The sequence below is a fragment of the Pediculus humanus genome, genomic scaffold, assembly GCF_000006295.1.
Source record: "Pediculus humanus corporis 1103172107560 genomic scaffold, whole genome shotgun sequence".
NCBI classification, from domain to species: Eukaryota; Metazoa; Arthropoda; class Insecta; order Psocodea; family Pediculidae; genus Pediculus; species Pediculus humanus.
The window spans coordinates 95,563-102,699 of record NW_002987175.1 but is presented as its reverse complement, the minus strand read 5'-3'; positions in this window follow the sequence as shown (position 1 = coordinate 102,699).

The window sequence follows — 7,137 nt, the reverse complement described above, 5'->3', positions numbered from 1 at the left end:
CCCGCCCCCACCGCGGAAATTTTTACAACCTTATAAAATAAAACGAGTCTCGAATGTAATACGATTTATCGATTTTACATCGATTGTTTTTAAACAACAACAACAAAAAAATCAATTCGGATTTTATTTTACGAAAAGATGAAGCAAAAAAAATTTTTTTTTTTAAACTTTCTAACTTTCGAATCAAAAATTTTTTGATTTTTTTACAAATATTTTAAACTCCCACAAAAATGTTTTTAAATCGATCGATCGATAGATCGCTCGAACCATCGATCGCCACAAAACAAAAATCACTTCGAAAAAAAAATATATATATAAAAATTAAAAGAGCGCGAACCGGATCCGAAAATCTTACGTAACGTTTTTTTTATTTCCGGTTTGCTACTTTACAAAAAAAAATTCCTCACGGGTAATAATAATAATAATATTTAAATCGTAATAAAATCACTCGAGGGTATAATAAAAAAAAAAAATTTTTTTTTCCTCTCTTCGAGTTTTTTCGAGGGGGGCGGTGCGGGGCGGGGGGCCACGGGACGGTACGTTAAACCCATGATTTATTTTTTTTCGTATCGGGTTAATAATTTCGTGACGATTCTGTTACCTTTTTTTTTTCCTTTTTCCTTTTTCCACTTTTCTTCAAACACTTCCGGCAAAAAAAATTGTAAAAAAAATAAAAAAATTTTAACTGGAGCGTGAATTATTATCGTTATTATTTAATAATAATAAAAAAAAACAAATTTATTTATTGTTTTTAACGATGATAAATAATAATAATAATAATAATAATAATAATAATAATAATAATAATAATAATAATAAAAAAGAAAATTCTAGAAAGCGTACGTGTTAATTACGTTTTTTAATGTATGAAAATCACATTTAAAGGTTAAAAATTTGAAAACTTTTTTTGTATGTTCGTAATGACCGTTCGAGTGACATTAAAAATACTATTAGTACGTATAAAATATTATTATTATTATTATCATTATCATCATCATCAACGTCGTTGTCGTTATCATTATTACGAACAATATGTAATTAAAAGTAAAAAGAATGTTGAATTTAAAAATGGTTACAGTGAAAATAAATTCAATCAAAAAAAAAAAAAAGAAAAAAAGAAAATGATAACAATGATGATAATAATAATATGTACAGGTACGTCTATCCTAAAACAAAAACAATAGTACCTTATAAAGAAGAAGTTAATTTTTGTCAAACCGGAAGTTTGTAGTTACCAACGAAGTAAATAATGAAAAGTAGTTATTATAACTTGATTTGTCGTGGTTTTTAATTTTTTTAACGTTTGTTCAATTTTATCTTCTTACACGCTAAAGGGGGGGGAGGGGGTAAAAATTTCTTCCTGCCACGTCATTCACAATCGGGAAAAATTCATTCGAACTTTTTGTTTTCTTTAAATTTTTTCATTTTGATATTAAATTTGACTACGATGACAATAACAAACAAATGAATTTAAAATAAACTTCGACAAACGACAAACGCAATAACAAATAACAACCACGTGATTAATAATTAAAACATAAGAAGAAAGTTTTAATTTTTTTTTGACAATTTTCAATAGTTTGCAACAACAACGACAACAACAACAGAAAAATTTCACAATAATTTTTTTTTTATAAAATTAATTTCGCTCATGTTTATTTTATGACAAGGTCATTCATTTAAACCTAAATTCACTTTCTTCACTCCGACCGACATCTTCATCATCTCCATCATATTTTTCTCTTTCTTATACAACAAACATATAACAAACCGTTTAATTTTATGTTTTCACCTTCTTTTTTTTTTTTCTCTTTACCCGCCTTTCAAAATTTCAATTAACCATTTTTTTTCTATTGACCTTTGAGTTCATTTAAATTTATTTTTTAATCTCTAATTATTATTATTATTATTATTATTATTATTATTATTATTATTATTATTAACGGCACGTTATCATCATTACGAATATTTTTAAAAATTTTGTTTCGTAAAATCTTTTCGATTAATTCGAAAAAAAAAAAAACATGACGACAGCGTAAAATCAGGTTAGCATAAAACATAATAATGTTGGAAAACATAACGATGAAAACATGATAATAATGATGATGGTAATATTTTTTATGTTATTTAAACCCGAATAACATTTTTAAAAAAAATTCATTTAAATTTTTCTTTCCTTTCATTTAAAAAAAAAAACCGTTTTGGTTTTAAAATATGCTTTTATGTTAAACATAAATATGTTACGTCTTAATGAAAAATAATGATCGAACATGATAATTATTATTATTATTATTATTATTTTTACGCGCGTGTATTCGTACGAGGAAGTATTTCCACGGATTGCGAATATGGATGTGTGTGTATGTGTTTACCCGGAGGCGTTTGCGTTATATGTAATTATTATTATTATTACTATTTTTTATCATTTTAAAAAAATGTTTTCGACTATTAACAAACAAACAAACAAACGAACAAACAAAAGAAAACAATAAAACAATAAAATTTTATTGAATTTAAAAAAAAAAAAATTTTTTTTTTGTAAACGCATCGCATAAACGTGTTTCTCTCTTTTTTTTTTTTAAATTTAAAAAAAAAACGCGCGTAAAATCGATAATAGAAAAAAAGACAAAAAAATTACGTAATATTTATTACTCGAATGCTTAAGTAATTTTTTTTCCAGAAAAAAATTTTTTTTTACCCTCAGAAACTTTTCTATCATTCTTCTTCCTGTTATAATAATTCGATCTCCCGAGGTATTAAATTCCTCCTCTTCCTCCTCTCTTTCCCTCCCCTCAACCTACCCTCATATTTTATCATTATTATTATTTACTTATCGATTTTTTTTTATTACGTAATTAAAAATGAAAATCAAGTTTTACTTGTTTAATATAATAGTATTAATAATTTAAAAGGAGGTAAATATACAAAACGAGCGGAAGAAAACGGAAATTTTTTTTTTTTTTTTGCACGTTTCGAACGAGAATAAAAAAATGGAGGGGGTGGGTAAACCTGGATTTTCAGGTATATAATTTACCCGGTATTGGTTGATAACATTATCGTTTTTCGTCTTCGTAATCGTAAAAAAAAATTAAAATCAAAAAACTTCCGGTTGTGGAATTATTTTTTCTCATTAATTTCCCGTTTAAAATTTTTTTTTGTTTCCTTTTCGATAATAATAATAATAATAATAATAATAAATTGAATCGAATGAATTTGATCATCATTATTATTATTTATTACTGAACTTTTTTTTTTTTTTTTTTTTAATTAAAATTAATACTCGTCGTAAAATTTTACGATCACATCCGGGATAAATTAATAAATACTTCCGAAAAAAAAAAATTTCGATTAGTTTATTCGTAACAGCAGAAGACGAATTCGTTCTATTTTCAAAACAAAAAAGAATGTTCGAGAAACTTTCTTTCCCCGGCGTAAAATTTTCATCGTCGCCATATTTGTTTTTATTTTTCCTGTCTGTGTTTCTAAATTAAAAAAAAAAAAATGGCCGCTCGTTTATGATTTCATCATTAAACGATACGTAAAAATTACACGGTCATTATTATTATTATTATTATTATTATTATTATTATTATAATTATTACCTATTATTGTCTCCCCTCCCTCCCCCCTCGTTTTTTTTACTTTTTAATTTTTTTATCTTAATCAAATATTTCTTTACGTTCCCGCTAACTATTACTTTCGCTCTCTCGTCGTCGTCGTCCATTTTTTCTTTTCTTTTTTTTTTTTTTTTGTAATACATCATTTAAATTGAATTGTTTACTTAAGAAAAAGGAAAAAGAAAAAATCTAGAACGTTCCATTTTAAAAAAATTTCGTTATACTAATTATTAATAATAATAATAACAAAAAAAAAAAATTTAATTTTTAAATTATAACGCGTGAGAGATTATTATTTTTCTTTACAAAAAAAAAAAAAATTCCGATGGAAAAAATAAAATTATTATTATTATTATCACGTAATCGATAAGAACCTGAAAAGTTAATAAAGGAAATTATATGAAAATAATAATAATAATAATAATAGAAGAAAATTTAAAATAAAAACAAACATTTTTTGACCTGACGTAATCAAGATGTGATATTTTCCATACGCAGACAAACGAAATAAAAAAATTTTCTCCTCCCCTTCTTTTCCCGCTCCTCCCCCCTCCCTCCCGCTCCCCTTCTAATAATGAACAAAAATTAATTTGGTCGTTAATTAATTTATCATGTTAATGAAATGTGAAAATTACAAAATAAATATTTCCAAGGAAAAAAAAAAAAAAAAAAAAAATTTCACTTAATGAGAAAAAAAAAAAACAAAGATGGCCGCCTTTAGTATGAAAAATGTAAACAACACATAAAATCGATTCACGGTTTGTTTTACTTTCTACGGGTTAATTAAATTTTTTTTTATTTCTTTCTTTCTTTCTTTTTCGCACCTTCCTTTAAATAAAAAAAAAAAAAATTAATTATATAATTTTTTAAAATTTTATTCCATTTTTCCTTTTTGTCACAGAGAAAGTTTTTCCAATAATAATAATAATATTAATAAAAAGATTATCAATAATAAATTAATTAAAAACGTTACGATTATTATTATTAATAAATCGTATTTACTTTGTAATTTATTTATTTTTTCCCTAAACGATAATAATAATAATAATAATAATAATAATAATAATAATAATAATAATAATAATAATAAAACTTTTGCTTGTTTTAAAATGCGAAAGGGAGGAAAAAAAAAGAAAAAGAAGAAAAAGGAAAATTTTCTAGTTACACGAAAATAACATTAAGAACAAAAAAAAAAAAATTTAGAATGATTTTAAACAAAATACACGATAAAACAATTAATTAATATTCTTAATGACGGTTTTTAGGGTAGAAAAAAATATTATTATTATTATTAAAATAAATTCCCGCGTAAATTTTTTAAAAATATTACGTAAAAAAAAAAAAGAAAACTTTCTACGAAAAAGAAAGCGGATTTTAACGACCTGGAACGATTTGGCGGGATTTTTTTGTTTTTCTTTTCCGAATGACCTTGAACGTGAAAATTTCCAAGGATTTAAATGGACCTCGTTAATAATTTTAAATTTTAAATGTTTTATTAACGAATTTAAAAATTTATTTTTACGTCTGCTTTTCTAAAAGGTTCGAATCTCCCCTACTCCCTCTCCTCCCCCTCGCCATTTGTTTTTATAACAACCGGAAAAAATAAATTACAAAAAAAATGTTTTTCGTCCCACGCAAAGTAATTAAAGTTTTTTTTTTCTTCTTTTTTTTTATTATTTATTATTTAAATATTAAAAAAGAAATTTTTTCTTTTTTTATAATTCACGTAACTTCCTACTTTCGATAAATGTTTTTTTTTTTTTTACATTTTTTTGTTTTTCTTTTTTTTTCAGGTGCCTAAACAGATGCCTGTTCATCATCTACAGTGCCATATTTGTAATGAGTACAAGACAAACACAATATTCCGATTACAATATAACAGGTTGGTTGCCTCCTATTTTTATTTATTTATTTATTTACATACCGTTACTACCTATCTCTCTCTCTGTCTCTCTTTATCACGTGTAAAAAAAATTTTACGACTAAAAATAAATAAATAAATCATCATCATCATCGTATGATGATTGATTGAAATTAATCGTGATTCGATTAACGCGATCGTAATTAATAAATAATTAATTTTATAATAAACTCTTTTATTTTTTTCCTATTGATAAATTTATTTGATACCTATCGTTGTTTACACGTGCGTGCGTGCGTGTGTGCACGTGTATTTTTTAATAAATAATTAATTAATTAAAATAAAAATGACGTCGTTTGCGTCGAAACGTGAAAAAGGGGTAAAAGGAAAAAGTAAAAATTATTCCGGTAAATCGTTTGGTAAAAAAGTAATAAAATATTATCATTATCACTTTTTTTTTAAATAAATAATTGTTATTTTTCCATATAAGGTCAAAAACAATATTTTAATAATTTGTGTCATTATATAAATTATTCATTGCACTAATGTTTTTTTTTTTTTATAATAATAATAATGTAGCGCGCATCCATAAAAAGAAAAAGTTAAATAATAATAATTTTCCCGTTATCGAACGAATCAATAATAATAATAATAAGAAAAGAAAATTATTTGTAAAAACAAACAAACAAACAAACATTTTAAATAACAACAATTAGTTAACATCTCTTTTACATAATCATACGTAAAGTTAATAACAAATAGCAAAAAAAAGAAGTAATAATAATGATTTTTTTTTTAAGTATCCCTAACCATCCTTAAATTTTTTTTTTTTTTAAACAACAACAACCAAACAATTAAAATGATGATTTGAAATTTATTGGCAAATAAAACGTTAACAATTTAAATAAAATAATGACGTCACGGATATGAAAATTTTAATAATAAAATAAATAAAATTATCAATGCACGAACCTCTACGTTTTTCCTAACGCCATTTTTCTTTTTTTTTTTTTATTCTCACGATAAATTATTTATTTTTTTTTTTAATATTTTATTTATTGTTACTCAAGGCAAAAAAAAGGAAAAACTTTCCATCGACAACAAACAACAACAACCAACAAAAATTCGTTAATGTTTGAATTTTATCGGGGGAAATAAACGACCGGTAAATTTAATTTGTCGTGATTGTATAGGAAACGGAAAAAAAATCGTGGCACGAGAATAAAATGAATTTTTTAAAAAAAATTATCGAAAATTATTGTAATAAATCGATAGTTATTATTATTATTATTATTTACAAACAATATGAAAGTTGTTTTTGTTTTCCTTCTTTCGTTTGTCTAATTTTATAATACTTAAAAAGTGAATACTTTTATCCCTTTTGTAAAATAATAATAATAATAATTAATAAGTCAAACAAACAAGTAAAAAAAATGTTAAGAAAATTCAATCGTGTCCCCTCCCCTCCCCCCTCTTTCTCCTCCTCTCATCAAAAATCATCATTATGCAGACGACGAAAATTTTTTAATATTTTTTCATTTTAAATTTTGATATTATATAACAAAAAAGGCTCCGCCATTTTTTTTTTATTGAAAAACTTTTCTTTGTTTGTTAATTAATAATTGACCCAAAAACAAACGGTTTACGTTTGTTGAATAT